Source organism: Procambarus clarkii, chromosome 90 (assembly GCF_040958095.1).
Source record: "Procambarus clarkii isolate CNS0578487 chromosome 90, FALCON_Pclarkii_2.0, whole genome shotgun sequence".
NCBI classification, from domain to species: domain Eukaryota; kingdom Metazoa; phylum Arthropoda; class Malacostraca; order Decapoda; family Cambaridae; genus Procambarus; species Procambarus clarkii.
The window spans coordinates 664,108-684,098 of NC_091239.1; positions in this window are offsets into that span (position 1 = coordinate 664,108).

Genomic DNA, 19,991 nt, shown 5'->3' on the forward strand with positions numbered 1-19,991 from the left:
AACAAAGCTTAAGTTGCATTCACTGGAAAGGCGAAGAGTTAGGGGCGACATGATAGAGGTTTACAAGTGGGTGAATGGACATAACAAGGGGGATATTAATAGGGTATTAAAAGTATCAACACAGGACAGAACACGAAACAATGGGTATAAATTGGATAAGTTTAGATTTAGGAAAGACTTGGGTAAATACTGGTTCAGTAACAGGGTTGTAGATTTGTGGAACCAATTGCCGCGTAACGTGGTGGAGGTGGGGTCCCTCGATTGTTTCAAGCGCGGGTTGGACAAGTATATGAGTGGGATTGGGTGGTTATAGAATAGGAGCTGCCTCGTATGGGCCAATAGGCCTTCTGCAGTTACCTTTGTTCTTATGTTCTTATGTTCTTATTACGAACATTCATGCATTAATCCTTTTGTTTTAAATTCTTACTAATCATAACTCCCAGATCCCTTTCGCAATCCGACTTCGTAATCTCAACACCATGTAGCTCGTATCTTGTAACTCTATCATCATTACCTAGCCTCAGAACTTTACATTTATCAGCATTAAACAGATGCAGATTCACGACTCTCATCGTGGAGAGTCGTGAAGGACAGGGGTCTTAAGAAGACCTTGACAAGGCCACCTACAGACGCCCTAAGGACAGCAAATTCATTTGCCGTGTTGGAGGACGAGTGCTGTGGTGAGCCTGCAGTTCACTCGGAACGAAATCCAGCGAGGAGCAGCGGAGCACAGGCCCCTCAGGCTGCTCAGAAAGTTAAGGAGGTACCGAAGCGAATTTTGGTTGTGGGAGATTCCCAGGTGAGGTATTTAGACAGAACGTTTTGTGCCAGAGATAGGATGAACATATTAATGGTTTGCTATCCGGGAGCTGGAATTGGTGATATTGTTGGAAACATGAATGATATTATGACGGGAAATGGGAACAAACCCATTATTTGTATTAGTGCAGGGGGTGTTATTCCACATTCCATTCAATGCTAAATCTGATTTCTTTGCAATCACTGTTCCCTAGCTCACTCCCTATTTCGATGTCCTTAATTTGTGTTTCCCTGTTAGTTAACACTAAATCTAAAATATTATTTTCCCGTGTTGGTTCCTTAATGTGTTGCGTAAGAAAGCAATCATCAATTAATTCTAGAAAATCTTCTGCTTCACTATTCCCTGTTTTGTTCAACCAGTTTATTCCACTAAAATTAAAGTCACCCATGACATAAATACTGTTAGATCTAGATGCCCTAGATATTTCATCCCATAGATGCTTTGCTTCCATTCTGTCTAAATTTGATGGCCTATATATAACTTCTATTATAATATTGTTTGCTTTTTCGTTTAATTCTATCCAAATAGTTTCTGTGTGTGGCTCAGTTTTGATTCCCTCTTTGAGACTACATTTCAAATTGTCCCTAACATATATGGCTACTCCACCTCCTCGTCTAATATATCTATCTGTGTGAAATAGTTTAAATCCATTTTTTGATATTCAGCTAATAGTTCTCTATTTTCTACATTCATCCACGTTTCGGTAAGTGCAATAATATCTATTTTTTCTGTGCAGACAAGAGCGTTTAGTTCATTAATTTTATTTCTTAGACTTCTACTGTTAGTGTAATATACCCTAAGTGAATTGTTATTTTGAGGCCCTTTTCTTTCCCTGATCATTTTGCCAATTATTTTCTCCCACGAACACATACTTTTATTACCACCTTCCTCCAAATCAATTCCCATACCTCTATCTACTAACAGTTTAAACCCAAACAAACACCTCTAACCACTGGTTCCAACGAGTTCACAACAGCAACAACCCCAGCCCTGGATAGATGCACCCCATCACGAGCATACATTTAATTTCTTCCGTAGAAGTGTTCCCAGTTGACTATGAAAGATATTGCATTTGATTTGCAATATCTTTCCAGCCGGCAATTGACACCAAGTGCCCTCGACATCCATTCATTACCCACTCCCTTTCTTGGAAGAATGCCACATATGATCGGGATTCCTCCCTTGCTCCTAACTAATTCAATGGCTGTCCTGAATCTCTGTATTAGTTCCTCACTTCTAACTCGTCAAACACCATTACCCCCTGCACTAATACAAATAATATGTTTGTTCCTGATTGATTGACTGATGAAGATTAAGCCACCCAAGAGGTGGCACGGGCATGAATAGCCCGTAAGTGGTACAATTTTTTTTCTCAGTATTCTGAGTTTGCATTTAACCATCAAGCTGTTATCGCGGGGGAGGATACTGCTTCACAGTCTTTATGAGGGTGTCCAGCTGCTGAACACTTTTGTTGACCAGGAGAGTGCTGTGTTGATGGCTTCAGGGTGGCCACTGCATGATTCAGGAACTCTTAAAGCTCTTCTAAGTTCATTGGTTGCTTCACATTCCAGAAGATAGTGAAGTAATGGCTTTTCTGTGACAGTTTGGCAGAAGATGCACTCTCTCTGTCGGGGTTCACCAATCTCCCATTTGCATCTGTAACCTAGACGTAGTCTATATAACCTAACTGCTATTTCCCCTGTGGATTCCTTTTGGGATATTTAACCTTTCTAATTTGGTTGCCTGAAGATACCATGTTGCAGATGGCGAACCTTCAGCTATTCTCTGGTGCAGGTAGGCTTTGTTGAGGTGTGAGAGTTTTTTGGTGATGATGTTTTTTATGTTCTCTAGGCTGGGTTGAATTGTTTTATGTATCACTGGATGACAAGTTGCCAATTTAGCAATTTCATCAGCTTTTTCATTTAATGGGATTCCAATATGGGATGGTATTCAGTTTAAGGTTATGTTGAGGCCTTTGCCTTTAGCGACTGCTCCAAGATACAAAATGGTGGTAATTATTTCCACGTTATCTTTCCACTGTTTTTGTCCTAGTATTTGAAGTGCAGCTTTTGAGTCTGTGTGTATGATTGCATTTTGAGTGTTTTGTGCAATCACATATGCGAATGCCTGTTGTATGGCAAACAGCTCAGTTTGGGTTGATGATACTAGTCCTCCCAGTCTCCAATATGCCTGTACGCTGGTCGTGCAAAGAGCAGCGCCAGCACTCTCATTTTCTGTGTCCACCGATCCGTCTGTGAAGATGTGGGTGGCTCCTGCTACTGCTATGCTATACATTTGCTCTTCTTTTATGCGCCTTAGGATTGTCGGATCATAGGCAGCCTTTTTCATTGGGAGAGTACAAATAGGTAATAGGTGAGTACAAATAGGTGTGTACACACACACACACACAGTGAATGTGTGTGTTTTGGTTTCCCTTGTTTTGAAGGGAAACCAGAGAAACCAAATTCAACGTATAGGAAAAGAAGCCCATAATCGAGGGCTGTCAATCATAATAAATTGGATACCAAGTCACATTGGCATAGATGGTAATGAAAAGGCAGACTCACTAGCAAAAACTGCCACTGCTCTACCTGTTGTACAGGTTCAAATACCTCCATGTTTCTCACAGATAAGGGAGCAAATCAAGAAGAAAATATTCTCAACTATCAAAAGTCGCTTCAGAGCCAAAGTAGCGGAAGGAAGATCCACTGCGATATGGTACGAACAAGCCACTGTTTACTCCTCTTTCAAGTCTGGCAAAAAGATATCCAGAGACATTGCAGTAGCCATACACAGACTCAGACTTGGTTACAAGTGCTGCTGGGAGGTAATGAACCCAATAATTAAAGTGTGTCACATCTGCGAAACTGAAGCAGAGGCGCCACTATTACACTACTTATTGGAATGTGAAGCTACTGAACCCCTGCGCATGGATTACTTACCTCACCAGTGATGAGGTCAAAAGGTGTCTGTTGGAGCTGAATGTGACAAAGGCTGTGGGGCCTGAAAGACTCACCATGGATACTAAAGAAAGGTGCAGAAGCACTAAGTGTGCCACTCTCTATGGTCACTGGAAACAGGAGACCTACCAGAAAGTTGGTAGATAGCTAACATAGTCCCAATATAAAAGAAGGGTGACAGGTAAGAGGCACTGAACTACAGGCCAGTTTCCCTAACTTGTATACCATGCAAGGTGAAGGAGAAGATCGTGAGGAAAAGGCTCGTAAAGCATCTGGAGGGAAATAGCTTTGGAAAGTGTAGAGTAATGAAATTAGGCGAAGGGAGCAGGAGGCTGATCACACGGTACCATCTGGGAGCTGAAATCCCGCAAGAATCAAATAGAGAGAAAGATCTGGGGATTAATATACACCGAACCTGTCCTTAGAGTATCACTTCAAAAGAGTATCATCAGCGGCATATGCTAGGTTCGCCAACATAAGAACTGCCCTTAGAAACTTGAGTAAGAAATCGCTCATGACCCTGTATACGACTTATGTCAGACCAATCCTGGAGAATGCAGCTCCAGCCTAGAATCCATACCTAGTTAAACACAAGACAAAGTTAGAGAAGATTCAGCAGTATGCAACCAGGCTCGTCCCGGAACTGAGAGGAATGAGCTACGAGGAAAAGCTAAAGGAATTGAACCTCACGTCCCTGGAAATCAGAAGAGTAAGGGAAGACATGATAACAACCTACAAAATTCTCAGGGGAATTGACAGGGTGGACAAAGACACACTCTTCAGCAAGGCTGGAACACGAACACTGGGACACAGGTGGAAACTTAGTACCCAGATGGGCCACAGAGACGTTAGATTTTTTTCAGTGTCAGAGTAGTTAATAAATGAAACGCACTAGGAAGTGATGTGGTGGAGGCTGACTCCATACACAGTTTCAAATATAGGTATAATAGAGCCCAGAAGGCTCAGGAATCTGTACACCAGTTGATTCACGGCTGAGATGCGGGACCAAAGAAACAAAACTCAAGCCCCCGCAAGCACACACACCGTTTCACAGTTTCAAATGTAGATATGAGAGAGCCTAGTAGGTTCAGGAATCTGTACACAAGTTGACTGACAGTTAAGAGGCAGGACCAAAGAGCCAGACCTCAACCGCAAAGACAACTAGGTGAGTACACACACAAACACACACACACACACACACACAGGAAGCTGCCCGTGATAGCTGTCTAACTCAAAGGTACCTATTTACTGCTAGGTAACAGGAGCATCAGGGTGAAAGAAACTCTGCCCATTGTTTCTCGCCGGCGCCCGGGATCGAACCCGGGACCACAGGATCACAAGTACAGTGTGCTGTCTGCTCGGCCGACCGGCTCCCTGCACGTCACGTGAATCCCCATCATAGCAGTGGAACTGCCTTTTCCCTTCACCTTCAATGCCTGTGCACTGGAAGTCTACATCTACACCAGCCCAGATGAGTCACCAGTCCTGCCACCTCTCCATACCCCCGGGCCTGGCACGGCCTTGGTACGACTCAGAGGCAAGCCCGGCGCCTCTGCTAACCGGTAGTTTGTCCCCCACAAACAAGCAGTTAGCCGCCTTCAACTGACAGTGGTGCAGCACAACACAAAGGCACCACCAGCCACAAGGAGCAGTGTGCTAGTTGACCAGAGGTCCACCTTGTGGTGACACTGGACGAGTCATCACTGCAGGACTATATAAAGGGCGCTGCCTCCCTGGAGAGCCAGTCTCTCCCTTAATGCTCTAGGATCACCTACGTGTCTCTCACCCGTCGTCCGCCTTCAGCCAACGTCGTGTGATTGATGCCATTGTGGTATGGTAGCTGTCTTCAGTACACCAGTATATCTTTATGCTTTTCTTCATTGCTTATACTGTAGTTTATTTTTACATTTAAGATCATACTAACTTGTTCACTTTTGCATTACATGATAGCCAAGTATTTTCAGGGGCGTTTATGTTCATTAATATTTCAGTAAATTGTTTAATTATTTATTTGATGATTTTTATTTGTTTCCACCTGCGACTTACACACTGCGGGCCAAAAGCAGCATTTTTTTATTATGTGCGGGAGAGCCATACCATCTTGGTTCAGTATAGCTGCGATACCACAACCCGTCACAAACACATACCGTCACAAGGGAAAGTTCCCTTGTAACGGTATGCACACAAGGGAACTTACCTTTCCCATCACAAGGGACAGTTCTAGTGATAATACTGTATTTTTTTCCTGTGCGGTTATACACTTTGTAATACCCTAGATCTGTGATCTATCCCTGTAGCCTTAATAAGGCCGAGAATATTGATGATTATCGTGGAGCCGACCCTCCCTCGACGGCTGACTCCACGTGTGTGTGTCTCCCTCTGGAAGAAACTGTGTTTGTGTGTGTGTGTGCTCACCAAGTTGTGCTTGCGGGGGTTGAACTCTGGCTCTTTGGTCCCGCCTCTCAACTGGCGGTGTGTGTGAGAGAAGGTGAGTAGGAGGCAGGTGGTGTGTGTGTGCGCGTCCATCACCACAGAGCAAGGTTGGAAAGCAACATGAAAGGGAGCTGGTTGACATTGTGAACGATGCTACGAATGAGAAATTTGCGGTTCCCTGTGCACCCGCCTTTGAGGAATTTGGACCAGTTTCCGACCACATCTACGAGTCGTTCCTACAATTTCGTTGAGTGTGTATGTGTGTACTCACCTAATTGTGCTTGCGGGGTTGAGCTCTGGCTCTTTGGTCCCGCCTCTCAACCGTCAATCAACAGGTGTACAGGTTCCTGAGCCTCTTGGGCTGTATCATATCTACACATGAAATTGTGTATGGAGTCAGCCTACACCACTTCACTTCCTAATGCATTCCATTTGTCAACCACTCTGACACGAACAAAGTTCTCTCTAATATCCCTGTGACTCAATTGGGCACTCAGTTTCCACCTGTGTCCCCTAGTGCGTGTGCCCCTTGTGTTAAAAAGCCTGTCTTTATCTACCCTATGAATTCCCTTCAGAATCTTGAATGTGGTGATCATGTCCCACCTAACTATTCTGTCTTCCAGCGAAGTGAGGTTTAATTCCCGTAGTCTCTCCTCGTAGCTCATACCTCTCAGCTCAGATACTACTCTGGTGGCAAACCTTTCAACCTTTTCCAGTTTAGTCTTATCCTTGACTAGATATGGACTGCATGCTGGGGCTACATACTCCAGGATTGGCCTGACATATGTGGTATACAAAGTTCTAAATGATTCCTTACACAAGTTTCTGAATGCCGTTCTTATGTTGGCCAGCCTGTCATATGCTGTTGATGTTATCCTCTTGATATGGGCTGCAGGGGACAGGTCTGGCGTAATATCAACCCCCAAGTCTTTTTCTTTCTCTGACTCTTGAACATTTCATCGCTCAGATGATACCTTGTATCTGTCCTCCTGCTCCCTACACCTATCTTCATTATATTACATTTGCTTGGGTTAAACTCTAACAACCATTCCTTCAGCTTGTCTAGGTCTTCTTGAAGCCTCAAGCAGTCCTCCTCTGTCTTAATACTTCTTGTGTGTGTGTGTGTGTGTGTGTGTGTGTATGTGTGTGTGTGTGTGTGTGTGTGTGTGTGTTTACTAGTTGTGTTTTTGCGGGAGTTGAGCTTTGCTCTTTCGGCCCGCCTCTCAACTGTCAATCAACTGTTTACTAACTACTTTTTTTTTTTTCCTCCACACCACACACACACACACACACCCCAGGAAGCAGCCCGTGACAGCTGACTAACTCCCAGGTACCTATTTACTGCTATTACTGCTAGGTAACAGGGGCACTTAGGGTGAAAGAAACTTTGCCCATTTGTTTCTGCCTCGTGCGGGAATCGAACCCGCGCCACAGAATTACGAGTCCTGCGCGCTATCCACCAGGCTACGAGGCCCCATGTGTGTACTCACCTATACTCACCTATATGTGCTTGCAGGATCGAGCATTGACTCTTGGATCCCGCCTTTCTAGCTATCGGTTGTTTACAGCAATGACTCCTGTCCCATTTCCCTATCATACCTAGTTTTAAAAGTATGAATAGTATTTGCTTCCACAACCTGTTCCCCAAGTGCATTCCATTTTTCTACTACTCTCACGCTAAAAGAAAACTTCCTAACATCTCTGTGACTCATCTGAGTTTCCAGTTTCCACCCATGTCCCCTCGTTCTGTTATTATTACGTGTGAACATTTCATCTATTTCCACTTTGTCAATTCCCCTGAGTATTTTATATGTCCCTATCATTTCTCCTTTCTCCCTTCTTTTCTCTAGTGTCGTAAGGTTCAGTTCCTTCAGCCGCTCTTCATATCCCATCCCTCGTAACTCTGGGACAAGCCTCGTCGCAAACCTCTGAACCTTCTCCAGTTTCTTTATGTGTTTCTTCAGGTGGGGGCTCCATGATGGCGCGGCATACTCTAAGACGGGTCTCACGTAGGCAGTGTAAAGCGCCCTAAAAGCTTCCTCATTTAGGTTTCTGAATGAAGTTCCAATTTTCGCCAGTGTAGAGTACGCTGCTGTCGTTATCCTATTTATATGTGCCTCAGGAGTTAGATTAGGTGTCACATCCACTCCCAGGTCTCTTTCTCGAATCGTTACAGGTAGGCTATTCCCCTTCATTGTGTACTGTCCCTTTGGTCTCCTGTCACCTGATCCCATTTCCATAATTTTACATTTACTGGTGTTAAACTCCAGTAGCCATTTCCCTGACCATCTCTGCAGCCTGTTTAAGTCCTCTTGGAGGATCCTACAATCCTCGTCTGTCACAACTCTTCTCATTAATTTTGCGTCATCTGCAAACATTGACATGTATGATTCCACTCCTGTAAACATATCATTTACGTAAATTAGGAAGAGGATTGGTCCCAGCACCGATCCTTGAGGTACTTCAATTGTTACTGTTCGCCAGTCCGACTTTTCGCCCCTTACCATTACCCTCTGGCTCCTTCCTGTTAGGTAGTTCTTCACCCATACTAGGGCCTTTCCGCTTACTCCTGCCTGCCTCTCAAGTTTGTATAGCAGTCTCATGTGCGGTACCGTATCAAAGGCCTTTTGGCAGTCAAGAAATATGCAGTCTGCCCAGCCTTCTCTGTCCTGCCTTATCCTTGTTACTTTATCATAGAATTCTAAAAGGTTTGTTAGGCATGATTTCCCTGTCCAGAACCCATGTTGGTGCTTGTTTACAAACCCAATGCTCTCCAGGTGCTCAACAAGTCTTAGCCTAATTATTCTTTCAAGTATTTTGCAGGGGATGCTTGCCAGTGATACGGGTCTGTAGTTAAGTGCCTCCTCCCTATCACCTTTTTTGAAAATCGGTACGACATTTCCCTCCTTCCAGCAACTGGGCAATTCTCCCGACATAAGTGACTCATTAAAGATCATTGCCAGAGACACGCTGAGAGCCTGCGCTGCCTCTTTAAGTATCCACGGTGATACTTTGTCTGGTCCAACAGCTTTATTTGCATCCAGTGTTGTCAACTGTTTCATTACATCCTCTGCTGTCACCTCTATATCTGATAGTCTTTCATCTTGGGTAATCTCTTCTAACAATGGGAGCTGCTCAGGCTCGGTTGTGAACACTCCATGGAATTTTGCATTCAGTACCTCGCAGATTTCCTTGTCGCTTTCTGTATATGCCCCTTCTGTTTTCCTCAGTCTTGTCACTTGGTCATTTACCGACATCTTCCTTCTTATATGGCTATGTAGTAATTTTGGTTGCTTTTTCGCTTTGACTGCAATATCATTCTCATAATTTCTTTCCGACACTCGTCTTATGTTAATGTAATCATTCCTAGCTCTGTTACATCTAATCCTGTTGTCCTCTGTCCTTTGTCTTCTGTACTTCCTCCACTCCCTCCTGCTTCTCACCTTTGCTTCCTGACACTGTCTATTAAACCATGGGTTATTATATTCCCTCCTGCTTGTGTGTGTGTGTGTGTGTGTGTGTGTGTGTGTGTGTGTGTGTGTGTGTGTGTGTGTGTGTGTGTGTGTGTGTGTGTGTGTGTGTGTGTGTGTGTGTGTGTGTGTGTGTGTGTGTGTGCGCGCGTGTGTGTGGGTCACTCGTCGTGTTTTTGGTTTTTACTCGTCGTGTGTGTATGATTGTCACCTCTCGTGTGTGGGCGCGAGTCGTCGCTTTCCTCTGGCGACAGTCTGGACAACAATCCACGACTCGTTTCCTCTCCCTACAAATCGTTTAAAGTACGACTGTGTGTATCCACCAGACTGGTTACCACCCATCGTTCTGTCGTCAATACCAGGGGGTGGACGACGTGGGCCCCCCCCACACACACACACATGGCGTTAATGCTTCAACCATTCCGTTTCTACTGTACCCCGCTGATGGATGGCGGGAATGTGTTCTTTGTGAGCGCATCTGCTCGCCCTCACTGCCGTTTCTGCTGCCATCTCTCCTAATATCGAGATATGAGAAAACCTTGTCACGTTCTGTTTTGATAATATCGGTATCTATAGCTGTCTATATACACCCGTTGACTTTCGCGTCTATGTACGCAAGAGGAAGTGGCTTGGTAAGGCTATGAATCCATTGCTAGGGAAGTGACAAGGGACTCATAGCTTAGCAACCATAATATATATCAAGGGAAAACCCAAGTGACATTACGGGCCGCTGCCGTGATTACCTAACACCATAGTGGTCTCTTGGGGCTTACTAAATAAATGCAGTTCCTGGCTGCGCCTGTCTCTTGCATCTGAATTTATACACTCTCTCTTATGGCGTTTTGACAGTGAAGGTATTCACGGTTGGACCAGTTCTGTATTTATAGACGGCCCGAGATTCAATTGTGTTATATCTTAGAATGTATTACGATTTTACCGTATATTGTAAGATTCTTGTGCCACAGTTAAGGGCCTTGCTAAATATTGTCAACTCCAGATTACGATATAATGTATACGAAAACAACACCGGCGTACATTCTGGCTTTATATATATATATATATATATATATATATATATATATATATATATATATATATATATATATATATATATATATATATATATATATATATATATATATAATATGCGAACAAGGTTTGAATGGTCCCCAAGTCAATATGCAACTGAAAACTCCTCACCCCAGAAGGATTCGAACCAGACAGCAAGGAGCACTATGCACCATTGCGTACATGGTCCGGGTCGTTGGGGATATAGCCTCGGTTACAAATGACTTTTCAATAGTCACGGTGGTCGAGTGGTTAAGGAACCAGGACCTAGATTCAGGAAGCTCTGTGTATTTCTTCGTAAGTGGGTTTGCTACGAAGGTTCCTAAGTGCGCCCTAAGAAGATGCTTAGGTGCGATTCAATAAGGTATACTTAGGAAGAAAATTGTTGGTTCACCTGCGTGCCGATAGAGGTCACTACTCTGTTTCGTTTGGCCAATCAGAGAGCAGCAACATTCTTCATATTGAAGATTTAGCGCTGGCTTATAGGAGCTCTACTGCCTCCTATTTACGTCGAATTTTCTTATAAAATTAGTATATTTCGAAGTAAAACAATGTTTTTTCACCTTCTACAGCCAGCACCGACATTGTAGTAAACAAATATGTTACATTTGTTGTTTACCTACGTAATTCTAAGAGATACTGTGTAGCTGTCCTTGTTGCTCGGAAGATGCGCTGACAATTATTGTATATATTTACTGAATTTACCCAAGGGCCACTAACTATTTAGTGACCTCGAAGAGGACAGAAAGCCGGCGGCTTGTTAAAGGGCCCGCCAATTGAATTAATGTTATTTTTTAGCTGGAATTTGGCATTTACGGCTTCAGCGGGTAGACGGTTCCATGGGTTTATAGCCCTCTTGGTGGAAAAAAAAACATCTGTTTTCAGTCCTACTTGAGAGAACATACTCTCCAACACTATATCTGTGATTGTCCTGTTATCAGTGACTTCATACCAAATGGTATGAGGTACTTTGAGCTCTGTAATTACTTCATCCACTCAGGAATATTGGAAGATATTCTTGTGCTGCACCCAGATTTTGCCAGTGGAGGCTAATAGATCAGCATTAAGTATTTTGTTCTCTCCTAATTCCATGTATGACTGGCCATCCTGTGAGGTGAGGATGTTGGGTGAGCTTGTAGCTGGTTTTTGATCTACACTGTGTGGTCCTTTATACAGAATAGGGAAGCAGCACATTGCTGTGTATACCTAAACACGTTTAAAAATACATTGTTTGAGAGGAGTTTTGTAGAAACTGGTAAGAGTAATTATAATATAATGTTTTCATGATTCAGTGCTTACCTCTTGTGAAAATTGCTTAGAGTTTTTTAGTCAGAGTTGATTTGTTTTTTGTATTGAGGCTGGTATTTTCTAAATTGATTCCATGTACAGTATGTCTAACCATCCTGTGAGATGGGAGTATTAGATAAACTTATAGCTAGTTTTTTATCTACACTGTGTAATATTCCATATAGAATAGGGTAGCAGCACATTGCTGTGTATACCTAATCTTCTTAATAAAAAAAATCAGTAATAAAGATTTTAAATTATAGTTTGTATTATTACAAATACAGTACTGTATTATCCTTATTAAATCATGTTGACCATGGATCATTAAGATCTCATGTTGATATGTAATACAAGTCATATTTCTTTTGAACTGCTAATCCATGCTAATCATTCATTAAATTGTGCATTATGTCTTAATTTTTCACTTCCTCGGATATACTGTACAGTACAAAAAGATAGGATAAAAATAAACCAGTAATATTTCTTTCATTATATTTTTCATTTAAATAACTGCATCAATATTTTTACAGCTGACAGGATTTGTTTTCCCATACAGGTGCATTATTTGTTAAAAAAATTTGGTTTATTGTTACACACAATGGTGCTACATAGCCTTCCCAGCTTGGTGCCTTCTTTAAATACTTACTGATTAAAAAATAAATAATAAATACATTTTATTCAGGAAAAGTACATACAGTTGATTTACAAACATAATGTTGGATTTATAGGCAGAGCTAGTACATACAATACCTAAAGCCACTAATACTCATAGCATTTCGGGCAAGGTGTGGGGGGAAAAAACACAGACTAAAACTTAATAGCAATCGAGATTAGGTATAAATTGTGTTGAAAGAAGGAATAAAAAATACAAAAAGGGGGTTAACATAGCATAAATCAGCAATTGCACATGTTGGTGAACAGCGTTGTTTAAAAAATAGCAAGACATGGGTTGACATTTAGGAGGTAAGTTAGCTTACATGGAGTTAATTAGGCAGTACTTGGTTTAACTCTTAAACTGGTTGAGAGAGGTACAGCCTTTGACATGATTCGGGAGGTCATTCCACATTCTGGGTCCCTTGATTTGTAGAGCACTTCTAGTTTGGTTACACACAGCCAAATTGAGTAACAGGAAGAGGTCTTGGACACAAATTTGTTCCATGCTAAATGTAGAGGAATCAGCTGAGTATTCCTCAAATAAAATAAGTTGCCTCAGCTTATAAGGTAAATAAAATAAGCATTTCTCAAATAAGTAGCTGCCTCACCTCACTGCCTTACTGCTACATAGCCTTCCCGGCATGGTGCCTTCTTTTGATAATTACTTGTTCCACACCCAAATTGTATAACAGAAAGAGGTCTTGGACCCCTACTTCCCTCTCTCTTTTTTAGTAGTCTATATAGTCATAATTATAGCTTTAAGTATTCAATGAATAAAGTTTTTGACATTTTTACCCTTTTCCTTACCTAACATCATTTGTGCAGCATATTTTTATTTTATGTCTCACCCAGATTTAATTTCAAAATAAAACCAAACTAAATAAATTAGAAATGGGTATGTATAGCTAAGGTACACCCTTACTACTAGGTGAACAGGGGCATTTGGTGATAGTAAATGATCCCATCAGGCAGGGCTCATCACCTTCTCTCATATTTCATGTTCACCAGTGTTTATTTACTTAATAACTACTGGTATAATATCTTGTTATTATAAAACTAATTCTACTATCATCAAACACATATTTACTTCAAGTTTCAAGCAGAGAATGCATATATAACTAACACGAAGGACTCCTCTTCACTAGATTCACCAGCTATAATATTTTGGTCATGTTCCAATATCATAAATCGATCCCAGTGTTATGTAGTAGAGAAAAAATGACTTATATCCAGTTTACATAAAGCTACGAGTGGTCGAAACCACACTTAAATCCCGGAATGAACTTACGAAGATTTTTCCACTTAGGGTAGTTAATTGAATACGGACGTAGCCGCCACGAAGGCGCTAAGACGGAAAACGCTCTTAGCTAAGAGGAAAAACCTTCGTAAGTACCTTCCTGAATCCGGCCCCAGGTACGCCATGGTGCATAGTATTCCTGGCTTTCTGGGTTCGAATCCTTCTGTGGTGTTGAGTTTTCAGTTGCATATTGGCTTGGGGACCATTGAAGCTTGTTCGCATTTTTGTTGCTCACGTGGCCCAACAAAGTGAGGTGATTCGATGAAATATCTATGCCCAAGCTTACCACCAATTGCTAACGGGTCGTTTGGGATATAGCCTCGGTTACTAATGACTTGTACCGACATGGTGGTCGAGAGGTTAAGGAACCAGGTACGCTGTTGGGAAGAAAGCTTACTCCCTATTTATTGATTGATGTTTAATTAATAGATTAATTTAAATTAATCGAAGGACCACCCTATTTTTACTGAAAAGGGAAACAGATAAAGGAATCGTAGATAAGGACTGAAAGACCAGTGCCTATGGATAATGGAACTATTAAGAGTTATTCTTCAAATCTTAATGGACTGTATATTAAATTAATGTTTGAAAATAAACTTTCCGTCCTTCACAAAATGGGGGGTTAATAGCAGAAGTACAATACTCCCAGTACGCTTCATCGAGGCTGGTTCTTCCTCGAATAAAATTAGTAATTCTTACTAAGTTATATACAAATAAATATTAAATAAATTGGTTAGTAACAAGAATATTATATGATGGTTAAATAAGAAATCATTCTCATTTAAATTTCATGAGGCTATCAAATTGTACTAGATGTCTCAAATCATATAAACGAAATATTCTTGACTGGTGATTAATTATCAACGTCACTTAATGAAAGAAAATAACTGGAAAAGGATTCAGCTGCTTAGCTATGATAGTGAACGGAGAGGTAGAGGGGTGATGGCGTCGTCTGGTACTTGCTGCAACATGTGTGCCCGAGCGTGGTGTGGGAAAGTGAGAGGACCATGACCGCTTTCAACACAAGCTGAAATTCCAATTAAATGTACCAATTGTTTACACCAAATATCCTGTGTCATCACTATTCAATAGAAGGAATAGAATTAATTCCTTGTGGACGTTCTTGTTTGGGGAGGTCACGTGGCGTAACGATGGACAGTGCACAGTAAAAATTATACCGAGATCTCATAATATAAATCATACTAGAGCACTTAACCTGCTGGTTGTCCACCGAAGCAATCCTTAGATTACTACTGGAGCAATTGCACGCTCCTAGGCCGATTAACTGCAAGGGCCTATCGTAGAATTGATGGAAATTCGACTCTCCCTGGACGCTGGTTGTACTTTGATGGCGTCACGCTCTCCAGTCCAAGCGCAAGTGGCGTCTCCACGCCTCCTTCCCTCAACCCTCCTCACCCATTCGCAATAGAATTTAATAACGGGTAGAAGATTCTTTTCGCGTAGTAACTTTACGTAATGCGTTAATGAGAACATGATTACAATTGTAGGGAATTAAATAATATCTATATTCTCGTTAAATGGTGTTAATCGAGAAATGGAGAGAATTTCTATTTCCTCCATAGCGTTCGTATGTAACAGATAAAACTGATATTTATTGATAATCTTAGTTAATAACTCTCGGTTGTTGGATCATGAGGAGTTATATTATCCGTAGTTATTTATCGTAAGGAATACTGATAAAATTAGAGAACCATATTCAATTCTCTAACATATTGGTAATAAATATGTTTAGATAGACATTATCTGACGCAATCCTGCCTCTCGATGTCGTGAGAATTTCAGTAGTAAATGCTCTGATAAAGAAATAATAATTTATGTTAGCACTACAGTTAGTAGAGTTAATAGTTACTGTACTTAGCATACAATAGTGATGTATTATGATACAATAATAATGTATCAGTGTTGGAAATTTCCAACATACGCCATGGTACATAGTGCTCCTGGGTTCGAATCCTTCTGGGGGTGTGGAGTTTTCAGTTATATGTATGTGTACACTAACATAATTGTGCTTGCGGGGGTTGAGCTCTGGCTCTTTGGTCCCGCCTCTCAACCTTCAATCAACAGGTGTACAGGTTCCTGAGCCTATTGGGCTCTATCATATCTACACATGAAATTGTGTATGGAGTCAGCCTCCACCACATCACTTCCTAATGCATTCCATTTGTCAACCACTCTGACACTAAAAAAGTTCTCTCTAATATCCCTGTGGCTCATTTCCCTGGAAACACAAACCGTAACTGTCTCTATTTTCCGCTTGTTACAACTTGTAATAAAGTTGTTACATCTTGGCTTAACGTGTTTAGGACGTATTAGAACGTTGTTACAACGTGTTATATTGGTTGTTATAACTGGTTAGGAGGTGTTAAAACTTGTTCGAACGTTGTACCAACGTCGTAGTTTCGGTGTGTGTTTGGCGGGTTGGGCACTCAGTTTCCACCTGTGTCCCCTAGGGCGTGTGCCCCTTGTGTTAAAAAACCTGTCTTTATCTACCCTATGAATTCCCTTCAGAATCTTGAATGTGGTGATCATGTCCCCCCTCTAACTCTTCTGTCTTCCAGCGAAGTGAGGTTTAATTCCCGTAGTCTCTCCTCGTAGCTCATACCTCTCAGCTCGGATACTACTCTGGTGGAAAACCTTTGAACCTTTTCCAGTTTAGTCTTATCCTTGACTAGATATGAACTGCATGCTTGGGCTGCATACTCCTGGCTTGGCCTGACATATGTGATATACAAAATTCTAAATGATTCCTTACACAAGTTTCTGAATGCCGTTCTTATATTGGCCAGCCTGGCATATGCCGCTGATGTTATCCTCTTGATATGGGCTGCAGGGGACAGGTCTGGTGTGATAACAACCCCCAAGTCTTTTTCTCTCTCTGACTCTTGAAGAATTTCATCTCCCAGATGATACCTAGTATCTGGCCTCCTGCTCCCTTCGCCTATCTTCATTACATTACATGTGCTTCGGGTAAACTCTGACAACCATTTGTTGCTTCAGCTTATCTAGCTCTTCTTGAAGACTTAAACAATCCTCCTCTGTCTTAATCTTTCTCATAATTTTGGCATCGTCAGCAAACATTGAGAGCAATGAATCTATACCCTCCGGGAGATCATTTACATATATCAGAAACACTATAGGACCGAGTACAGCGCCCTGTGGGACTCCACTGGTGACTTCACGCCAATCTGAGGTCTCACCCCTCACTGTAACTCTCTGCTTCCTATTGCTTATGTACTTACTTATCCACTGGAGCACCTTACCAGCTACACCTGCCTGTCTCTCCAGTTTATGTACCAGCCTCTTATGCGGTACTGTGTCAAAAGTTTTCCGACAATCGAAGAAAATGCAGTCGGCCCAGCCTTCTTTTTCTTGCTTAATCTTTGTCACCTGGTCGTAGAATTCTTTATTCCAGTCAGGCAAGATTTACCCTCCCTAAATCTATGTTGGCGATTTGTCACGAAGTCCCTTCTCTCCAGATGTGTTACTAGGTTTCTTCTCACGATCTTCTCCATCACCTTGCATGGTATACAAGTCAAGAACACTGGCCTGTAGTTCAGTGCCTCTTGTCTGTCGATCTTTTTGTATATTGGGACCACATTCCCCGTCTTCCATATTTGTGGTAGGTCTCCCGTCTCCAGTGACCTACTATACACTATGGAGAGTGGTAAGCAAAGTGCCGTTGCACACTTTTTCAGTACCTATGGTGAGATCCCGTCTGAACCAACAGCCTTTCTAACATCCAGATCCAGCAAGTGTCTCTTGACCTCCTCACTCGTAATTTTGAACCCTTCCAAGGCCTCCTGGTTTACTTCCCTTTCTCCTAGCACAGTGACCTCATCTTGTTCTATCGTGAAGACCTCCTGGAACCTCTTGTTGAGTTCTTCACACACCTCTGTGTCATTCTCTGTGTACCTGTCCTCGCCTGTTCTAAGTTTCATTACCTGTTGTTTTCCTCCTGATGTGACTGTGTAGTAGCTTTGGTTCGGTCTTGGCTTTGTTTGCTATATCATTTTCTTATTTTTCTCTGCTTCTCTTCTCACTCTAACATACTCATTCCTGGTTCTCTGGTATCTCTCTCTGCTTACTGGTGTTCTGTTATTTCGGAAGTTCCTCCATGCCATTTTGTTCAGTCCCTTTGCTTCCATACATGCCCTATTATACCATGGATTCTATTTTTGTTTCTCGGATTTTTCTCGTTGGGCCAGGATAAACCTATTTACTGCCTCCTGACACTTTTTGGTGACATAGTCATCATATCTTGTACAGACTTAGCTCTGTGGTCTGTGTCCCAAGGTATTTCCCTTAGGAAACTTCTCATATCCTCATAATTTCCCTTTCGATATTCCAGCCTTTTGTTTCCTAGTTCTTTTTTGGGGGGAGATAATTCCTAGCTCTACCAGCTACTCAAAGTTCAATACACTCTGATCACTCATTCCCAAGGGTGCTTCCATCTTAACTTCCCTTATATCCTATTCGTTTAGGGTAAATATCAGATCGAGCATTGCTGGTTCATCTTACCTTCTCATTCTTGCTGGTTCATCTTACCTTCTCATTCTTGCTGGTTCCTTGATTTGCTGGCTTAGAAAGTGTCTTGTTGCCACGTCCAGCAGCTTAGCTCTCCATTTTTTTGTTCTCCCAGTCTATTTTCCTGTGGTTGAAGTCTCTCATGATTAGTAGCATTCCTGCTGGCAACAGAAGCTGCTCTGTCTATTATGTTAATGGTGGCCATGTTGTTTCTATCATATTCCTGTCTGGATCTTCTGTCATTTGGTGGTGGATTATATATGACTTCGATTATAATATTTGGTCCTCCAGTTGTTATGGTACCTGCTATGTAGTCACTGAAACCCTCACAGCCGTGAATAACCATCTCCTCAAAGTCTCAGTTCTTTCTTACCAGCAGAGCTACACCACCACCGCCTCTTCCTTCTCTCTCTTTCCTCATAACATAATATTCCTGTGGGAACACTGCATTTGTTATGGTTTGCGCTAGCTTTGTTTCTGTGAGTGCTATTATGTCTGGGTTTTCCTCTAGTACCCATTCTCCAAGCTCATTTGCTTTATTTGTAAGTCCATCTATGTTAGTGTACATTGCCCTGAGGCTCACTTTCTTCTGTCACTTCTCAAATCGCCTCCTTGGTAAGTGTTCTGCTGGTGGGAGAAGCTGTTCCATGGGTGCGAGGATTTCTGAGGTGGATAACAGGGTCTCAGAGGATACTGGGGTAAGGGATGGGGGGTCAAGTGAAGGGGGAGACAGGGAGGGTATGGGATGAAGGGGGAGGGAGGACGGGAAGGAAAAGGGGGTAGGGGGGACATGGTGGGAGGAGGGGAGGGTTATCAGGATGGGAAGGGGTGTGAGGGGGAGGGAGATTTGGCTGAGCATTTGAGTGGGGGTAGGATGGTTTTCTATGCAGAGGAGGGTGGTGTGGTTGCCCTCTCCTCTGGTGTTACTGGGTAGCTGGTTGTGGGTTCCCCCCCTCACCTCTGGGGATGATGTGTTGGGAGCTGTGAGTTCCTGGTTTTCCCCTCTCGCCCTGCGCTTCTTCCTTGCTTCTGCCAGCATGGCTCTCTCCTCCCTCGTCATGTCCCTCTGGAGGAATACTTTTTTTTAATTCTTCCACATGTTGCAGGTGGCTTTTCCTTGTTAGAATCATCTCCTTTGTGTTATCGTTTGTAAACACTATCTTTAGCACACGGTCTCGGTCTTTGTTGTACCAGCCTAGCCTGAAAACCTTCTCAATTCTATGCTCGGCCCCTTCCATCTCTAGTACCTTCAGTATTTCATTCACTGCTGCATTGTCCTTTTCATTCCACTAAATCCTGTTGGAGCCTTCCTGCTCTTTAATACTCACAGCTACCACTGATCTTTTTCTTTCCAGCAGCTGGCTAGTGGAGCGTGCCACTTCCTGTGAGGTGTCTGCTTTCATGGCCACCTCCATCGTTGTGGACATTACTTCAGTGTTATTTTTTTAAGCATTTCT